The 21,903-nt window shown below is 36.9% G+C and overlaps 1 protein-coding gene and 1 pseudogene across 1 annotated transcript in view; one reads left to right on the top strand and one right to left on the bottom strand.

Moving 5' to 3' along the window:
• Nav3 (neuron navigator 3) overlaps positions 1-21,903 on the top strand; it is an 802,778-nt gene that overhangs the window by 103,742 nt on the left and 677,133 nt on the right. The gene's annotated exons all lie outside the window — the stretch shown is intronic.
• Positions 7,071-7,245, bottom strand: LOC124107188 (U2 spliceosomal RNA; annotated as a pseudogene).

Here is a 21,903-nt window from a genome sequence, read left to right as displayed (position 1 = left end):
TTACTGGCGCATGATGCCCTTTTGTACAATCATATCTTGGTGGATTCTTTGACCTAATGGTAGACCAAAGTAGTGCTATACCTTTATAAAAGTGCTGCAACAATATTTTGGTGGGGAGGGGATACCAGGAATTGAACTCAGGGGCACTCATGAGCCACATCCCCAGTCCTATTTTGTATTTTATTTAGAGACAGGGTTTCACCAAGTTGCTTAGTGCTTTGCTTTTGAACTTGAGATTCTCCTGCCTCAGCCTCCCAAACTTCTGGGATTTCAGGTGTGCACCATTGGCTGCAACAATTTTTGAAAAAGTTATCTTGTATACATGAGATTTCCTCTAGACCCTCTTAAGGGTGGAATTTGTAGATAAAGGATATTGATTAGTTTCCTATGATAGCTATAAAAATTTTTCACACACTTGTTTAAAAAAATCAGATTGTTCTCTCAATTCTAAAGATCAGAAGTCTGGTTTCATTGGGCTAAAATAAGTGTATGGACAGGGCTATATTCCTTTTCAATTCTGGAAAGGAAAATATTGTTTTTGACTTGAGCAGAAAAGGCTTCTAAAGGTCATCTGCATGCCTTGGCTTGTGATGACTTCTTCATTATTAAATCCAGAAGTGTAGCATTTCAAATCTCCCTTTGGCCTGACCTTCCTACCTCTTTGCTCTTACAAGGACCTTTGTGATTACATTGGGCCCACCTGAATAATCTTCCCACCTCAAATCCATAACTTAACAAAAAGGGACTTTGCAGATTTTATTATGTAATGTGATTTGTTTGTAGATTTTGGGTATTATGAAACCATGAGTATGAATATCTTTGGCTTTACTAGATGTCCACACATGACTTTCCAAAGTGGTTTTACCAAGTTTTGCTTCCACTAGCAGTACAAGAATTGGTCAACTTCCTTATCAATATTTGGTATTTTCAGACTTCAGTATGTTTCCCCTTTGAGAAATAAAAGGTTTTGCTTATTAATAATGATGAGCGTCTTTTCGTTGTTGTTGTTGTGTGTGTGTGTATTTGCTCTTTTGCATAAATTTTCTTATATTGTATATTACCATTATGCAAACATAGTTGGATTGTTTTAATTAAGACTATTTGCTCATATTCCCTCTCACACAGCTTTGTGAGATCTTCTTGCAGGTCATTTCTGGGAATTATATTTTACTAGACAGAAACACTTACTGCATTACCTACAAACTGACAGTTATCAAAATGTAAAGTAAAACCAATATCAGGCTTAATATTAATTGAAGTTTATCCAGAGACATTACCAGCAAACTACTTATGTATCTAATACTGTTCTTCATGAGTATATCCTTGGCAATTAAAAATATGAACATATTTAAAACCATTGTGCTTATTCATGATCGCCCCAAGAACATAAGTACCATCTGCATCATTTCTATGGCAGTTCTCATAATCTCTCTCTTTTTTTTTCCAAATTTGGTTCTTTTTAGTCATACAAGATGGTATAATTCATTTTGACATAGTTATAAAAGCATAGAATATATCTTGTTCTAATTCAGTCCCCAATATCATAGTCTCTCACCTGATTTCCCTTCTTTTAGTATCATATACCATCTGCCTAATTCATATGCAGCCCAGAAGCCAGACAGATCTCTCTCCAGAATTCCTTGAGGAAAATATTCCTACAGATGCTTCTAACAGATTTCATAACCTTTTTTTAATCCATGGACCTTTTAGAATTTAAAGATGGTTATGTTTCCTTTCACCATGTGTATGTATATTTCTCCCAAACACATACAATATAATCATACCTCTAGAGTGTGAACATGCCACATATAGTCTGTCTTCCAAATTAAAACATAGGAGTTGCAGCATAAAGATGAACCTGATTAATTTACAAATCAAACTGTGGTGCCCTTTATGATCTGACTCCTTGCCAGATTAATCTCCCACTACTATATCCCTCGTAAAGATTCTGCTACTTGAAATTCTTCAAATATGCTGTGCCCTTAACAGTTCAAGTTAACACAGATTCTGGCAGCAGGAATCTTACATCTATTTCTCTATCTGATAAGCATTTTAATATATAGAATACTGTCCATGCCTTTGCCAGATGCTTTATATAGCTTTCAATAATTTTATTTTCTCCTTTTATCAGCTTAGAATAGATTGATCATGTCAGCAACCCTGGACAATGAAAGACTATTAATTCTTCAGCATGTAAAAACACACACACACATACACACACAGAACAAAACAAAACAAACAAACAAACAAACAAAACCTGGTATCATTACTTGGCTGTCTTAAAAATCCTGTTTCTTGATGCCTTGAAATGTTCTACAAGTTACCTCTTTTTAGGAGGGAAAAGTGAGAGCCAGTGTAGTTACAATGAAGATGGGTTCTAAATGCAGATAAGATAATCAGCAACTTCACAGTTGCAAGTTGGACAAAATGCATTGAAGTTTATTTTAATGAAGATGTTTTAGTCCATTTTGGGTTGCTATCACAGAATATTATGGACTGGATGATTTGTTAAGAAAAGATTAGTTTATGGATCTAGGGGCTAAGAAATCCAAGAGCATGGTATTGGCGTCTGTTCAGCTTCTGTTAAGGCCTTCTTGTTGCTTTGTGACATTGCGCCAAGCAAGAGAGAGCCAAGGAAGATGAACCTACTCACCCATGAGAATTAAGTTGCTTTCATGAGGGCAATATTACTTCCTTCATGTGGTGTAGCCCTCATGGCCTATATATCTCCCATTAGGTTCCACCTTCCAACACTGCTGCATGGGAATTATGGTTTCAACACCCAAACTTTTGTGGGACACATAGCAAAGGATATTAGATTAATGTAACCAAAGTACACCATTATGTTCTTATCAGTTATAACCTGACCTAAGCTCCAGCACCCTTTTTCTGTGACTGCCTTGGCCATATCATTTTTGAGTTGCCTTTTCTTGAGTATTTTCTGACAGAAAAATAGCTACCAGGTTCTAGGCCACATACTTCATACTACAGTATCTAAAAGTGCATTGAATGCCCTTTTGCAATGCTAGAACAGGAGTCTTAGAATTGACTTTGTTTGGAACAGTTTAGACCACATGCCAATCCTGTGGTGAGGGGAACCTCAAGTATTAAGGTGGTTTATCACAGGGTCACTGGTCATCTATTATATAAATGTAGCAAATTTATTGATGGGCATCTGGATAAAAAAAAGTAAGATCAAGCCCAAGGGCACAGATTCTCCATACACCACATCTGGACCTGGAACATTTAACTAAAGCTTGAATGATTATAAAGGAATGGATGAATGAATGAATGAATAAATAAATAAATAGTTTAAGGCACCACACATTATATGGCAGAACCCTAGTTTCCTCATCTTAAAAATGAACATCATATTATCTACCATTGAGGGTTATAAGTATCAGGAAATGTGACAAGTCTGCAATTTTACCCTATTTATTAGCTTAATAAGTTAGCCTACCAGAATTTATGTTTGCTGGCAAGAGACAGACTTCCGATCAGATGCAAAGGATTTCATTGCTCAGAGCAATAGTAGTAGCCGGAGCATTAACATTTGGACTAAGTCTCTGAGCTCCTGTCCCCAGAGGGCAATGGAGAGATGGGTGAGAGGTGAGTGATGCTTGCACATGCAGCGGCTTGCATTCTAGAAAAGGAACCATGACCAAAGCTAGGGAAGTCGAATCTCTTATAATATGCTTTCAGCATACCTGCCTGATCTTTGGCTTGGATATAAGCATTATCTTTATTATACTGGACAGTAAACAAACTTGTCCTTTATTGCAGAGAGAGGCACTGTTTTTATCTTCCCAAGCTATTTTCTCCAAGAATATCCTTGAAAAGATAGTTCAGAACAAAGGCTGTTTGGTACCTCCACTTATAAGGAATGCATAAATGCTGAGAACTCATGGAAAATGATCTCCTAATAATATCCACACTTTGTTTTTATACCATCTTGGCTTCTGGAGAATTTTCCCATGAGTATGTCATTCCATTGGGCACTCTAATTAATCTGGCTGGCAGAAGCTGGACCAAATCTGTTTAATTTGTCTCATACTGTATTTAATTAAGGCTTTTATCAATAGGATTCCAAGTGGCATGATGAGGCTAACTTCATCCCCCAGGGTTCCAACCATGCTGTCCAGGATTTCAACCCTAGCTAACAGAACAAATCCTGCAAAACACTGGTCTTAGAAAACCTGGTGACTTTCTCAAGTTTCTGGGGTCTTTCCATGTGGCTTATGGCATCAATACAGGCGTAGCAGGATGTGCTAGTGATCATTTGTCCTTTGCCTTGGACCATGGCAGATAAGGCAGGTAAGTAGGTCCAGGGCAGTGATCTGAGATGGACTGGAATATCTTCCAGGGCCAAGATGAGGCCATTTATCACTGTAGCTAAAGTTTGAGACAGATTCCAACTGACCTTTCTCATTATATGGCCATGTTACTGTAGTGAAGACTGCCCATAGGGTGGGCATAAGTAACAAGTCAGTGATGTCTCCAGGAAACTCCCCAATACAATGTTTTCTACTTATGGGGGTCTTAAACATCACTGTATTTAACAGAATCTGGCTTTTCTCCCTCTTTTCATCTTACCTAGCTCCTAACTTCCCATCACTTTGCATTTTTTTAAGTCCCTGTATTTGCAATGTTCCCTATAACACTTAGCCTTTGCCCAAGCTGGGCCCTCCATGTAAAATGACATTCTTATCAACATCAGCCTAATTAACTTCCATTCACCCTTTGTTGTACTGTGCTGTTTCCACTACCTTATACTGTGTCTTATATTGATGTGCTGCTCCATAGCACTTCTCCCAATTTTAATTGACATTAGTTATTTCATTAATGTCTGTCCATTGCCATACTGTATGCTCTGTGATGGATCGGAATTACATTTGGTTTTGCTCATCATTGTATTCATGTATCTATTGCACACAATCAGTAGAAAGTAAACACTTATTAAATGAATTTTAAAAGATATTTAAAACTGTTTGAAAAAGATATTAGTGTCAAGCCTGTGATGAGTGAGCCCTCATTTATCACAGGTGGCTCATAATTGACTGTAGTTTGACAGACCAGGAAGGAAGATCCAGTGACCAGACACTAAGTGAAAATACAGGGTGGTGTGCAAGCTCAGAAAAGGAAGCAAACAAGTAAGGCAGACCAAGAAAAGAATGTTTAAAGCATTGGGAAAAACACACCTGGAGGCTAAAGGGTACAGCATTTTCTTACTGGAAATCAGCAGCAGCCTACCAAATGGGCAGGCAGCAATTAATCAAGAGGTGACATAAGTTATAACTAAACCCCAGGCTGCTTGGAAGGCTTAATAATCCATCAGAGAGCCAAGGTACCAAAATGATATTTGGTGATTTGATTCCTCAGTTCCTCAAAGGGTTCAGGGTGGGGAAACCCTCAGGGCGGTGCCTGGGTTGAATCCTCTCACTCAAATGAATAATAGGATTCTCATGAAGCTACTATTCCATAGTTGCCTGGAAGTTCTTTAGTTTCATCTGCACTTTTAGTTTTTTTTTTTTGGTCAGGGTAGTTCATTGAGTCCTGGAAGTATAAATATTTTCTCCACTTGATTGTGTAAGCCCCTCAAAGTCAGGCACTCTCCTTATTCTCTGTATCTCAATTACATGGCATGGTGCCTGGTCTTGTAGTTTCCACCAAGCTCTGACTTATCTTGGTATATAATCTCAGTTTACTGGCTTTTTCCTTGCTTCACCTTTGCCATGGGGCTATCAAGGCTCTGAAGATTCTTGTGACAACTGTATGAAATAATTTTCTAGGAAGAATGTATAGTGCCCAGTGAATGTTAGATTTCATTGTTAGGGATTTGATAAGGCCAGGCATGGTGGCACACAGCAACTTGGGTTGCTGAGGCCGGGGGATTGTATGTTCAAGGCCCTGTATTTAAAAAAACAAAAAGGGCTGAGAATGTGGTTCAGTGGTTTAGTGCCCGTGGGTTCAATCCCCTGTACCAAGGGTCAGGGCAAGGCAATAGGAAAGCCCACCCTTTCTAAGTTTTGATAAGTAAGGGTGTGGAAATCTTAAAATCAGAACATTAATAGGTATGTGTAATTGAAAGTTGGGAGGCGCACCTGGCCTTTTCTCCATCCAGTGGTGACCTGGGGTTCCAGCATTCTCCTCTCTCCTGGTTCTGTATGTGCCCCAGAGCCTCCTTGGAATTTTTAACTGTATCTTCCATCCAGATGGCCAGTGAGTGGAAAGAGGGTATGGAGGATCAAACTGGCCCTTGTAAGGGCCAAGTCTAGCACTGATTTAATTCTCTGCTACCCATGTTCTATTAGAATCCAGTCACATAGCCCCAGGAAGATAGAAGACGACTGGAGAATTAGATTCCAGTGTCCCTCCAAATGGGCAGGACTTCCTTGTTGTAATGTTTCTAATGAAATAGATTTCATTAATAATAGCCAACTATCATTCATGGCCAGCATGAATATCATGTTCATTGCAGTTAATTTAGTTTTATTAACATCTGTATTGTTATTTTCATTGTTTGTTTTTACAAATTGCCTCTTGTGGCTGTATCCAACCTATGGCTATATTTAATCTGACAGCTGGAAGACCAGTGGGGAAGATGGCACAAACAAGGGACAGGCCTCCAAACACACGCTACGAAATCGTGAAGCTGTTTCATGTCTTGGAAACTGCAAGAACCACAGAGATACTTCTTTGTGATATCTATTGATTTCTCATTAAACTCCCCTTTGATTTAATTATGGGTTTAAATAGATCACATTTTCAGCATTAAATAAACTCCGGTAGCTTCATATTTGACTTTGAAATTATAGTTAAACTAAAGCTTTTTCTAATAGGAGATTAAATATAAATATATATTCCATCTCATTTGTTAACTGCTAAAAAGCTTATAATACAGTTGTTTCTCAAGATTCCTGTTCCATAGGTTAGGAGCAGGAATTATCTCTTTTGCCGAGAAGAGGTGCTTTTTTCTTACAATGGGGCAATCGACCATTCTCACAGTGTCAGGCATCCACTGGTTCTTTGGCATTATTTTTAGTTATCAGTAGTTTTTTTTTTTAATGGATGAGGGGTGCACTGTTCCTGGAAGTACTGCAATACCAGGTTGATGCGTGGAGTAGACGGAGCAAGCTCCTATTCCAACTCCCTGCTCCAAATATCCTCAGATAGAGGATGTATCAGATATTAAACTGATAAGAACAGATACTACAGTTGATCTCAGCCAAAAGGCCGAGAAGTGATTATAGTTTTAATTCATTTAACAAGAGCATTTTTGATTGCCTAAGCTACGAAAAATAATAAAAAAAAGTGGGTAAGTGTCCTCTGTATTGCTTTTAAACCTCAGAGATAATCAGATGCATTACAGCTCAGTTAAGCCCAAGGCAGTTTAATAACGTGCACACCCCAGTCAAAAGAACATTTAAAACAAGTAGGACATTTCCTTTCTAAACATGGAGAAGCAGCAGCATTGTATTGACTCAATGGAATTAAAACTCTGCTTCACTCTCCTCACCTTTGCAGTCATTTAAGACTCTGAGAAACTCTTCGTGTGTTATTGGCTCGTTGACTTTTGAGCATGCTCAGGTGTTTTTCTTGCATATAATCAAAAGTGCCTGATGTGTGGGTGGTTAGAGTAGTGTGTGGGAGAGTGAGTTCTGGTTTATAAGATTGTTAATACAGCCCTGGTTAGGGTCATACACTTCAGTTAATACTATCCCTGGTTGTGGGGACTCCTGCTCTGGGGGCAGAAGAGAGAAGAGCTTAGTGTAAGTCTTATGGTTTATCCTTCTTGATTTTAGATAACTTTAAATCTAGATAGTAAAAATTGTCTGGCTTCTACATTAGGGTGCATGATATTGGGGTTAAAGTCTCATTATTGAATATAGCTTTTCTCTAAGTCATATTCGTTCATATTATCTGTCCTCCAAAATCCTCTTTTCCCTTTGGCTTACATCTTATTTCCTACTCTTCTCCCTTCATGACCTTGGTAGCCCATTTTATCTTCTCTGTGTATTTGACTTTTTTCCTTTTTACAGTCAACATGTGAGTGCATAACAATATTTTTTAGTGTTTGGCTTATTTCACTTAGCATTAAATCCTTCAGGTTCATCAATGGTGTACAAATGAAAAATATTCTACCATAAATATATATTATAATTTTTTTTACCACTTTACCCACCAATGGACACTTGAGTAGTTTCTGTATGTTCTGTTTTTTTCTTTTCCTCTTGTTGTGCTGGGGATCAAACCTAGGTCTTACACATGTTAGACAAGCACTCTACCACTGAACTAAGCCCCACCCCACTTATTTCCTTGTCCTGGCTGTTAGAGATCATGCTGCAATGAACTTGGGATGCATATAACTTTATAATATGGTGTTTTCACTGCCTTTGAGCATATTCTCAGAAGGAGGATTTCTGGGTCATGGTAGTTCTGTTTTTAATTTCTTTAGGACCATCCACACACTGTTTTCCAAAACAGCTACACCAATCTACATTCCCACTGATAGTGTACAAGGGTTCCCTCTTCTCCACACATGTGCCAACTCTTGTGATCTTTTGTATTTTTGATGATAGTCATCTGAACAGGGTATGAGGTGATGACTTGGTTGTGGTTTTGATGTACATGTCCCTGGTTTGTGATGTTGAGTACCTTATCATATACCTTTTGTCCATGTGTATGTTGTCCTTGGAGAAAGGTCTCGTCAGACATTTTGCCATTTGTTGAACTTGGGTTCGTTTTCTGGCTGTTGAATTGTGTGAGTTCTTTATATTTTTGAATATTAACTCCTTATCAGATGTATGGTTTGCAACTATTTTTTCTCCCAATTCGTAGATTGTCTTTGTTGTTTTGGATTGTTTCCTTTGTTGTGCAGAAGCTTTTAAGTTTATAGTTCTATTTATTTGAGCTTTGTAGTCTGAGCTTTTGCTGTGATACCCAAAATATCATTGCCAAGTTCAAGGTTGAGCTTTTCCCTATGTTTTCTTCTAGGTTCAGGTCTTCATTTGGGTTGATTTTGGGGTTCATTTTTGGATGTGGTATAAAATCAAGAGTGTCTTCTCAAAAAAGGGCTAAAGTTGATGCTCAAGGATTGTAGCTTTCCTGGCCATTGTTTCCAGGTCTCTCTTTATTCACCTGTGTTTAGTGACCACATCAAGGAGCCAATGAAGCCTATCACATGGGACTAAGGTAGTCTTAAAGTGAATTATTTATCATCATAAAACTTCTATCTAGTAAGATGTCAAGGACATATTTGTGTCACTAAGACCATCTTGGACCATGACGGGAACCCAAGGGTTCATTAAAAATGGCATTGTTGTTTTATTGGCTTTATTTTCTCTTGATGTGTTGAATTTTTGTATTTTATGTGTGCTTAGCAGCTTTGTGCACAGCGTTATTGACTTCTAAACTAAGCAAATAGAACAAACTCTGGTGGTGCAAAGTGCTAAGTGAGCAAGCCGCAGGGAGCACATTACAGGAGGCTATTTGGTCCCTCAGCTCTGCTGTGATTTGCTTTCCAATGCAATTCAGGAGGCTGGTCATGGTCTACTAAGTTCTAAATAATCCAGGCTTACTCACCTCAGAAATTAGCTCTTCCTTATACCACTACTACAATTAATCATGGTCCATCTTTCTTGTATTATATATGGGAATGTCTACAAATACATCATTTAAGGGGCTGTTCCTAAAACCTTGACCCCTAGTTGGTAATGAGAGGTGGTGTGGGTAGTGGTTAGGACCTGGGCTTTCTGAGACTGCAACATTCATGGTAGTTCTGGGATGTTGGTCAATTTACTGTAACCAGTGCTGCTGTTACTTATAAGAACAAACTACTATTGCATGTAAAACTACTACTGCATGCATTATTGTTTCCATTTTATAGATGATGAGACCAAGAAAAATTGTTGACACTCTGATGCTCAGAGTCTTCAGCTACAAAATGAGAATAATAACAGTGCTGAATTAACAGAAAGGTGGTAAGGGTTAAATGAGATTTTTTTTTGTATATAACAGAACCTTTTATAAATATAAGCTTAACAAATATTAGCTTTTATTATTACAGTTGTATCTGGTATAATTAATGTGGTAGATATATATATTTCCTATTAAATATGTCTATATACATATATAAATTTCATGTGTGACTATAAATAATTGATTTTGAAGTGATATTGTAGGGCTTTATATCAACACTTGAGATAATATCATAAAAGTGTTTGTATTTTGTTTTTAATCTAAAACCATCTATTTCATCCATGTGGACAAGGACATTACTTTCTGTGCTTTTTGGGGAGAAGGAGGGTCATTCTGACTCCTGATTCCTGGGAATTTATGTATCCATGAGGGATGCTGAGAGATGTCATTCTACCCCAGGCGTGATTGCTGTCAGATGAGGCTGTGCCTAAATGCTCTTGGCATGATGTTTATTCTAAGGCTGAGACCCAATAGAGCATTCATCATGGAAAGTATATTTAATATTTGGAAGACTGCATTCAAAATCCACATCCATAGTATTATATTCCTTTATTTTAGTTTTTTTTTTAAGAGAGGAAATGAGACTTGTTTTTTGGAAAACTCATGTTTTGGGATGCTCTTGTGTTTATAATAATGTCTAGTTACTTCAAGGTCTGGAAATGGACTCTGGAAGAGATAATTTAATTGTTTTTGTGTACAAATGTGCAGGAACCATAATGAAATCAATGTTTTGTCCAATCCACCACAATCACCTTGTAGCATGTATCTTCGTATGCATTTGGAGTAATCGGAAACAAAACACCATTTAATCAGAAGAAATCCGATAATTAATCATTTCCTGTATCTGCATCCCCACCTCGCCCCCCACAACTTGTTTGCAAAAATGAAGACTTCCAAATATTCGCTTTAACTTTGTTGCTTAGTAGCACATTTTCACTGCTGAAGTGGCTTTTTTACTAAATTTCTCAGATGATAACTATTATTCTCCCCAGCTGTTCTTGGGCCTTTAAATCTCTGCTAATACTGAGATTGCTGACTCCATCTAGCAAATTCAACTTGTCTATTAAGAATAACAATAGGTGGGCTTGTCATTATCATGCATTGGGGTGGCCAGAATAGAAAGAATATGAACAGAGAAGCAGGTGGAAATAAAAATGCAGAACCAAATAAAACCTTGAAAAATCTCAAAACAAAGAAGCAGTAATCCTGCAATCCTCAGTCCCTATTTTATGCAAAATGAATCTGGCTTATCTTCCTTAAATATTCTTCTCATAAGCAGTTACAAGAAAGGACAAAAAGAAAACACTGATACAAAAGTATGTATAATGCCTGCTTTCTTTCTCTTACAAACAATATTGTACCTTATTGTGATTTGTTATAAAAATTTATTTGTAAGGAATCCCAGTTGATTTTGCTTTGCAGTTTGCAGATTAGAATATTGCCTTTTTAGTTTTGAAACCCTGGTGAGGTGCATAGGCAATGTTTGATGTCTCTTGGGATGATGCCTCTAGTGGTTGTATTTTGTGGCAGCCATTGTGGAAGAAACATCTTTAATCAGTGGTTTATTGTGAACCTCTTAATGATGTGAATGCTTTGGTGTTATCCGTGTGGTGGAAAGCAACCAAGGGGTTGATAGAACAGAATCCATTTTTTGTCCTGCCTTTTTTTTTGATCTAAAAGGATGATGACCAGGTAGAGAATTGCCCTACAAATAACAAGATTGACTTCAGTTGTTGACCTCAGACATCTTCTTGACAACCATCTCTAACAATGAACTTTGGGGAAAGCTTAATAGTCTCTACACTGTTACTTGGTTGAATAAAGTCCCAGTCCACCCATTTCCTAAACTTAACTGTGGTAGGTACATACCCACGATGAACAGAATCAGCATCTGACTTGGTGAGGTGAGATTGCTATAGAGATTTGAGATAGAATAAACACATTGGCCTATGTTGTACACTCCCCTGCAATAAAGAATGATGGAGCTAATTGATGTAGGTTGTGGATGGAGGCCTTAGCTCTACAAACAGCAACAGGAAGCAGAAACCACTCCCTGAAGAATCCTGCTGCATATTAACAAACCAGTTTCAGCTGGTACATGCTGTCCTGTTGGGATAATTCTGGGAGACAAACTCTTGCAAAGGCCTCTGAGGCTCCTTTATGCCATAGGGCCTTGGAATTTAATATTCTCTTCCCCAGAACCTCTTGACCTACATCTTTCCTAGGCAGGTGCCTTTCCATTGTTTGGAGTTCAGCTCTGATGTCTGCTTTTCAGAGTCTGCCTTTCCTGACCCCAAACTAAGGCAGCACTGCTGCCATAAACTGTCTCTCAGTTCTTCGGGTCATATCACCTATGACCCTACTTATTTATTGACTTGCTGTGTATCTTTTCTCATCCCACTACTGAAATGAAAGATCCAGGGCAAAGGAGGGACCTTGTCTTTTTACTTTGTGCCCTATTGCTTAACAAATAATTTTTGAAGAAACTTGTTGATACCAGAAAATATAGGTATCTCAAGATTTTCTTTTAACAGCTGTTTATGAGTGATAGTGATAGTAATAACAGTAACACTCTCTAAAGTATTTTGAGGGCTGTGTGGCAGGCATCAGTTTTCTGATGCCAGTCTCAAAACAATCTAATTTAGACACTATCATTATGCCATATTATGGATGCAGAAACTTTCCTACCACTTGGCAAAGTTCACAAAGCTGGTAACTGGCAAAGTTGGGATTAAAATGCAGACAATTCGATATTAGTCTTTGCAGTTAACTATGTATTTCAGGTCCCAAGGCATTTTTCTCTTGAACATGACACAATTTTCAAGCTTTGCTTTCACATGAATAATTAAGAATACTTGATGGCTGGTGGTATGACCTGCTATGATAGTTTTAGAATTCCATTTTGAGTAATATTGAATGACAGAATCTCTAAATCTCTAAAGATGGCTCTCTTTCTCTCTCTCTCTCTATCCAAACAGACTCTCTGTTCCATATTCTTAGTCTGTTTTGCAGACTGTGCAAATGGTAATTGTTATTGTCTCAGACATATTATGAAACAAATGTTGTTTTGTATTCAGTTGTCTAGCAAAAATTTTTCTGCTTACGTATATCAATTATTTCTGCAGTTAGCTGTTCCTTTATTGAGACATGGAGTGGTATTAAATTGACGAGAAGCTTATTTTTGGTTGTTTTTTAACTGTCAATTGTGGTTCAATCAACAGTTTCAGCCAAGGGTTTACCCATGATTTACGCATATAACTAAATGAAAGATAATATGTTCTGTTAGAATTTCTTCAGCTCTCTTTGTTGATACATTTTCCATGTTTGTGTAAGATGCAAGCATTAGTGGCCTAAAGTGGTCACATTATTCTCAAGTAAAAATGTAAACTGGAAAGCACACCTTTCACTGACTCACAAAATCATCTAATGCTCTAATCCTCTGTGAAACCGGAATGGTGAGACGCTTTAACATGGGAAATACTTGATTTTGACAGACTCGTAGAAAAATATCACAGGTAACTAGTCTAAACCATCATCCATAAACTTAAGTGCACTGAAAATATTTCATTTCTTCATTATATTTTGTAATTAATCCCAGTAGATCTTCAAATTGGTGGGAAATTTAAGCTAATTTTTAGTGCCCTCTTTCCTCTAGAGTTGTGCAGAGGTCTCAGGGTTTTGCATACACAGTAAGATAATGGTGCAGGCTTTTTTTCCCCCCATTGGTCATCAGTATTTGGAGGTCATTGTTGAGAGGCACCATCATTTCAGAACCAAATGTTTCTCTTGGTTCCTGACCTCATTAATTCTGGGCTTTAATTTGGGTTAAAGGAATCCTAAGCAAAGTGGAGGCTCTAGGAGCCATGGTAGCTAGACCACCTCTCACTTTGTCTCATGAAGCAGTTCCCCTACTAGGTCCTGCCTCTACTTCAGAATAGGGTACCAGTCCTCTGACCTGTCTCCTTCCTCATGAGAAAATACTGCTTCCCCACCTTCAGATTCTTCAAAATTACTGTCAACAGGCCAAATCTCCAAAATAAGAAATGACACGACAATGAACACAAGAAGATAAACAATTGGATATTTCAACAGATTAGTCTGTCCCTGTAAAATGAATACTTTATAGGAAAGGATTGTTGGTAGCAACTTTTTATGTTCACTTATTTTATATAACTAAACAGTCATTTGAAAATAAGTCTGTGTCTCAGGTGATGGGAACTGAGGTGATGTCTAAGTTGGTTTTACTAAATGTTTGTTCAAAGTCATTGGTAGAAGGTTTTAAGAGACTCTTGAAGAAAGCTGATGTCATCAAAGTCCTGTTCTCATCATGGGAACACTTAAAAAATATTAGGCAGTCCTAAAAAGTAAGTAAAGAAAGTCCCCAAAGTAAGAGCATTTACTAAGGAGTTTTTCATGGCTCCCAAACTATTATGGCCAATTTTCCTTTCCTTGAATAAGCAGACAGTTAAGGAATCCCTCACCAGTACTGGCACTCACTCTACATGAAACAGTTGGTGGAGTAGGAGGAAGAGAGCCCCACAGCACCCATTCTGGTCTCCCAGGAGCAATTTCTTCTACTAGGAGGTATCAAAAGGCAAGACTTGGGCTGGGAATATAGCTCAGTGAGTAGAGTACTTGCCACACATGCACAAGGCCCTGGGTTCAATCAGCAGCACCACAAAAAAAAAAAAAAAAAAAAAAAAAAAAGGCAAGGCTTATGGATATTTGACCATTGTAATATCACAAACCCCAGTTGTCTGTAGACAAATGTAAAGTGAAACCAGAAAGAAGGCTTTCTTTTCATGTTCCTGCTCAATTCATTGGAGAAATGTCTTTCCCCCTTCTTGTTGGCACTGAATGTTCTCAGATGTGTTTGGCACTTGGATAAGAATAAGTAGTGTTCAGATTGTTTACTTGTGGCAGTTCTCTTGCTTTGCATCAGCTGTTATTTAAACCTTATTTCTAATTTCACTTTGAAAAGCACATGACAATGGAATTAATTTTGCTTTGATTTGGGGCCTTCTCTGATGACTGAATACTATAATTTACCCAATACACTGACTTTGATATGTTTTTCTTGATTAAGCTTACATAGGTATTGCTTGTCAAAACTGGAGGGGCTACAATAATTTTACTGTTCACTGAATGTCAAATTAAAAATGTATATGAGATAGTTAAGGATCCTATCCTGGTTAATTATTCAGTGGGAATTTCTGAAATTCTGCGGTAATGATCTGAAACATTCTGAAGACCAAATGCCTAAATATTTTAAAAGGGAAAATAAGAAATCCAGCAAACTTTTAAAATTTGTTCTAATTAGTTATACATAATAGCAGAATGTATTCCAATTCATTGTATACAAATGGAGCACAACTTTTCATTTCTCTGGTTGTGCATTATCTAGAGTTGTACCACATATACAGTCATATACATGGACTTGGGTTATGTTGTTCATCTTATTCCACCATCTTTCCTACCCCCATGGCCCTTCCCCTTCCCTCCCTCCTCTTTGCCCTATCCAAAGTTCCTCCATTCTCCCCATGTCCCCCACCCCCATTATGGTCAAGCATCTACTTATCAGAGAGAACATTCACCCTTTGGTTTTTTGGGATTAGCTTACTTCACTTAGCATGATATTCTCCAGTTCCATCCATTTACCTGCAAATGCCATGATTTTATTCTCTTTTAATGCTGAGTAATATTCGATTGTGTATACAAACACAGTTTCTTTATCCATTCATCTGTTGAAGGGCATCTAGGTTGGTTCCACAGTTTAGCTATTGTGAATTGAGCTGCTATGAACATCGATGTAGCTATGTCACTACAGTATGCTGATTTTAAGTCTTTTGGGTATAGACAAGGAGTGGGATAGCTGAAGAACCCAGCAAATTTGAAAATGCAATATGAAGGATAATAGGGAAAAATAAATGAGATGCAGTTCATTTGATTTCCCCTCCACCAGCGAGGCAATTGCTCACTTTTGGGGGATAAAGAATACTCTTGTTATGAATCTGTATTATGTTATATGTTTGTAGCTAATAAGTCATGTGCACAAAGCTTTCCTGTAAAAACATACCTAGGCTTATTAGGGTTTGGTTTATGGTACCTGGCAGATGAATGAATGAGCCAGTAGGTTCTTTTTCATTCTATTGGTTTTACATTTTGATTGACTAAAACCTATGATTTTAAGAAAGATCATGAACTGTGATATCACAAATCTTTGATTTTTTTCTTATTCTAAAACTAGAGCAAGGCATTTTCTTCTCTGAACTATCATTTCTTCATTTATAAATTCAGGAAAGAATTCCTAACTCCAAGTGATTGTTGTAGGTCCAAATATGTTGATTTATAAAAGATTATTGTATACATGATGAAGTGCTCTGAAATATTGGAATTATACCTTGCCATTTGGATTGTTTGAGTTTGATTGCAATTTCCCAGAGTTCACAGGCATTCTGATCCCACTGAGGGAGTTTTGTAGACTTTTTTTTCCCTGGGTATTGGTTACTCTCATAGTTCATCAAAGGACAGTCTGAAATTGCTCTGTTTTGTTAAAAATAGCTTATTGTGAAATGCAGCTCTAACAATTTATCTTTGGGAAGAGAAAATAGGCTGAAGGAAGAATATATCATAAGAATCCTAAAGATATTATGGAAAGTTTGAGCTCAGTTGTCATGGTGATAGGATTTTGCTCTAAGCAGCCAGGTGGTCCCATATGGCAGAGGACCACTCTAAGTGAAATCTGTATTTTTAAAACTGTAAAGAATCTTCGTCTTTCATTCACTTTCTCATGTGAGTTCCCAAAAGCATTACTCAAAAATTTGTAGAAGCCTATGCTTGGCTGGATTTCTTAATTATACAGAATTATAATATGCAACTTCATTCTGAGAAGAAATATGACAAATGAGTTAAATGATGTCAGCCTGCATTTACTATTTGGGGAGCACCGAAGTCTCCCCCCACCTGTTTAAACTTTTAGGAATTCTGAAAATTAAAGGAAAAGGATAATAAAAAATGTTACATGGCCAAGATGTGGTGAGGAGGAACATGGGGAAAAGGCTGATAAAAGCTTATGTACCTGTGGTTTAATGTGTGATTGAAAACATCTCTTGAATACATTTTTTGCAGAATCTGAGTTACTTGGAAAGAGGGGCTGAAGACATGTTAGAATTCTTTTCTTCCTTCCCATTTAACTTATCATAAAAAGTTTCCATTCATATCTTCTGTTGAATTCTTGAACCAGTTTGAATGTAGGATTTTCAAGAAGTTATTGAACCTTAAATTTCAGTGCCCCTCAATTTTATACAATGTCATATTCATAGTTTTATTCTTTTAATGAAAATTCTAAAATTGGCTAATTTTTAGGTTCCACAAAATCTTTATCTGCCCCGACTTGTATTACTTACTATACACTACTGAAATGTTGTTAAGGTTAAAATTATTGATAGTACATGGAGAATCTTAAGTTCTGCCCAATTGGCCTTCCTGATACATGATACTAATTGTTAATCACTTTTCCATGAAAGGTTCGATTCATCTGTTTTTCCCACTTCTGTGCTTCTTGCTTTGAAAAGTTTTTCCTTAACTCATTTATAATCTGTTTTCCCTTAAATTTCTCTTGGCATTAAATAGGTCTCCATACTAAATCCTCCCTTATTCTGCTAAAACTAATTAAAGTAAATAATTAATAGTTTAAATAATTATAAAATAAAAATTTATTTTTATAAAATTAAAATCAATAAATAGTTAAAAAATAATTAATAAAGTGTTGAAATATAATTATTTCTATATGACATATTCATTCTCAAGCCTTCAACTGCCCCCAGGTCTGCATTGTACAATATGGTGGCCATGAGCTGCACATGGCTACTTAGTACTTAAAATGTGACTATTATCATGTGCTGAAAAACATTTTGGATGCATTAAGCAAAATTAAATATAACTCCATGTGTTCCTTCTTATTTTTAAAATATGGCTACTATCAGCTGTGAGATTTCTTAAGTGAATTACATTATATTTCCATTTCACAGCACTAAAAGATGCTAATAGCTGCCACATCTTTGTTTCCAGTCCAGACTCCTCAGTGAAAATTTGAGCATGAAAATTTTGTTGAATATCTCCACCTGGGCATCTCTTAGGGTCTTGGACTGAATCCATCACTTCGTTAGTCAATTATTTCTCCTGCTTTCTTGATCTGAGTTGGGGGAATCCACTGACTTGTAATTCACTCAGGCTCGAGTCCTCCATATTATCCTTGATTCTGTCCCCTTGTTTATTTGAATAATCACAAACCCTAGTCATTTTGACTTCGTAATTATATTTCAAGAATAGTAATACTCCATGGTCTGCTCTCTCACTTTCCATAGTTTGTTATCTGCTGTCAATTGTGGTCCATAAATATTAAGCCAAAAATTCAATAATCAATCATTCCAATAAGAATTTGTAAGTTTTCAATGGACTTGCCTTCTGAGTAGTGTGATAAAATCTTGTGTCATCCTACTCCAACCTGCTGGGGACATGAATGCTTTGTCCAGTATGTCACACTGTATACACTCCCTGCTTGTTAGAGTAGCTGCCTCAGAATAGCTGCTATAGTGCCACAGTGCTTGTATTCAAGTGACTTGTACTTTGAAGCCATTGATAAGTAAAAGAGTGGTGATGCTGGCCACTTGGATGTGTCAATCAGGAGCCACCTTAGATGCTTCCTTCAAGGGAAAAGATGGTGTACAATTAGATATAGGGGGGCTACTTCACATAACTTTTATAATTGTTCTTTTATTATTAATCTCTTACTGTGCCTAATGTATAGATTAAACTTTATTATAGATATATATGTATAGGAAAAAAACCTATCATGTATAAGATCTGGTAGTATCCATAGTTTCAGACATCCAAGGGCCATCTTAGAATGCATCCATTGCAGATAAGGGAGGGCTACTTGATACTCTTTGTATCTTTCCTGCATCTCATCTGGTTTGAGTTCTCATAATTTTTCCCCTAAACTATGGTCAGAAACTTTGAAGTATTTTTTCTATCTGCTGTCCCTCAAGTATATTCTCTGATGGTTTAGATAGGATAGGAAATATAGGCAGACTGTTCAAAAACAAAAAGATTCATCTGGAGATGTTGCTGTAACTTAAGTGGAGAAGTGCACAATTCTAGTCTAAAGCAAATGTCTCGTGTATGTGGTGTGAGTTGCTGTGTTGTAATACAAATTTCCTAGCCCCATCAGAAGATAACAGGGTTCTCAAATTCCATAGCCCAGTAAAACAACTATAAATTCTGTCTGAGAATTAGGTGAAGTCACAACAATCTTACACCTTGCTTTAGTTTTCTACTTTCTTTGCTCTTTAACATGCTCCCATAGGCAGCTGTTTCTGTATAGTAAACAACGTTTGTTGCCACTCTCAGATGTTATTTGTTTGGGTGACTATTTTAGATTGTTAGTATCTGGCATAGTGAAAGTGAATTTGCTTAAACATTCTAGTGTATGTTGAAAATTAGTTTATTTTTAATTATGATCATCTTCTCATTAATATTAGGGCAAGCACTAAGGAAAGTGAATATTAATCTTGGAAGTAGTTGAATATTCTTGTTGGGACAAATAAGAAATTAACCAAATGTTGTCTATTAATGTTAATTTTGCTACATTAAAATTCCTTCTTTGGTAATGCATGAGTTCATCAACACCTTCATTAATTTTTCTCTTGAGGGTCTACATTTTATCAAAATCAGTATCTTGTCATCTAGAGATTCAAACTTTAAGGTGGACAGACTGAGGATAATATATCATATTTATTTTATTTGGAAATGGAGGCTGTTTCTTTATTGGAGCCTAGCATAGCATAAAACTTTTTTTTTAAAGGAATCCTCTTTATATGTAGAAATAAATGATCTTGGTTGTATGTCAAGATGCAGTGATACATGGGCAGAATCATGTTTTGTCTTTCAAAGGTATAAAGGATGTCTGTTCTCCATTGATGTCCCTCTACTTGGATATAATCCATTTCAATTTAAAATTTATATCAAATATGCACTCAATTATTTAGATTTCAATACAATTTAATAGGTATTCTTATTAAACTTCTCTGTCGTGAAGCTTCAATTTTACTTCTGATGCTGAACCAGGCTTGACAGGATGATTACATTAATAATACATTGCTGTCCAAAATTAAAGTGTGGAGTAGAGAACATGCTAATAGGTTTCATTGATTTCAAATTGGAAATGGGTGCAGGCAATCAGAAAGCAGGTGCAACCTGACTAGCAATGATCTGTGAGGATATTGAGCCAGGATCAGTGGTGAGATTCATAGCTGTGATCTGAGTTAGAAAAACGTTAAACATAATGAAGTTGGAGCAATTAAATCTTTTTGGGAGAATGTGAATGCTTCATAATGCTTTTCAGATGGTGGTTTTGTGTGATAAGAGTTCTAAATTCTGTCCTTCAGATTTTAGTGGTTTTCACCTATTTTCCTTAGAGTTAGTGAATCCTATGTGTAGCTATCATTTTAGTTTTCTAAAAACTTAAAATATGGGGTTATGGACACAGTTCATAATATTCAAACAGCATTCAACCCATTTACTGTTCTCTAAAATTGGGTTCAAATTAAACATTTGTAATGCTCCTATATCTTTAAGGTTAATTTTGTAGCCGAGTGTATACTTTTATTTTTGGTTTTAAAATTTTGAATATGTAAATTAATTCATAAACAAAAATGTGCTTTTAGAATTACTTGTCAGGAAGGGTTTCTTGAAACACAAGCAAAACAGTAGAAATATTAGTAATTTCCCTTTCTTTCAAAGGCATAAAGGATGCCTGTTATTAGTAATTTTAGTATCTCCTTCCTTTTGAAATATGCCCCTGCTTCTTGGTTTGTACACTTGTGTATGCTGTACTTCTTAATAATTCTCAAATGGCCATAATCATAATATTCAGTAACATATAGAAATTCTCCCGACTAGAGTCTGAAAGATTTGTATGGATTCTCCAAACAGCTTTCAGTGACTGATGAAAAGAATAGACTCTTAAGGATTAGGCCTCTGCCCTTTGCCTAAAAACATCTCATTTGACTAAAGGAGCTATTCTCTGGGCATGTCTGTGGAATTTGTAGTACACACTTAGACCAGGCTGCCGAGTTTTAGTTCTTCCTTCCCCAGTGGGCAGGCTACATGACTTTGTGTCTTGGTTTTCCCATTTAGAAAATGGGTCTAATATTAATACCTACCTCTAGCATTGGGAGGATGAATCATTTAAATCTCTTGGAGCAATCAGTACTTTGACATAGTAAGCCCCTTGTACATAAGAACATTAATAATGGATTTTACTTGCAAAATCTGTTTTTTAATACTTTTTTAGTTGTTGTTGGGCCTTTATTTTATTTGCTTGTTTATATGTGGTGCTGGGAATCGAACGCAGTGCCTCACAGCGTACGAGGCAAGCACTCTACCGCTGAGCCACAACTCCAGCCCCCCCCTTTTTTTAATAGAACTGTTTTTTGTTTGTTTTTATACCGTTGTTTTATTTATTTCATTTTTATGTGGTGCTGAGGATTGAACCCAGTGCCTCGCACATGCTAGGCAAGTGCTCTACCACTGAGCCATGACCCCAGCCCCAATACTTGCAAAATCATGATATCCAGTTTCCAAGAAGGCCTTTTCTAAGCAGGCCCTGGATCCTTACTGACACAGCTCCTGTTGTTATTCATGTGCTCTGAATTTCTGTCCTTTCTTGTGCATTCCTGCTGAAATTCCATGCTGTGCCCACGTTCTTTCATTCCTGGGAAATTTCATTTTGGCTTTCTAACTGCTTTCCACCAAATCCTTAAGGGTGGATGTGGACAATGCCGGAGCATGCATTGTCTTCACTGGTTGAATGAAACGACAGCCCTTGACTGAGCAATAACAAGATCTAGGGCTGATGCTTAC

Source organism: Marmota monax, unplaced genomic scaffold, assembly GCF_021218885.2.
Source record: "Marmota monax isolate L192 unplaced genomic scaffold, Marmota_monax_Labrador192_F-V1.1 WCK01_AAM20220418_F8-fsc00146, whole genome shotgun sequence".
In the NCBI taxonomy this organism is placed as follows: domain Eukaryota; kingdom Metazoa; phylum Chordata; class Mammalia; order Rodentia; family Sciuridae; genus Marmota; species Marmota monax.
This window is presented reverse-complemented; position numbering and strand designations above follow the sequence as displayed.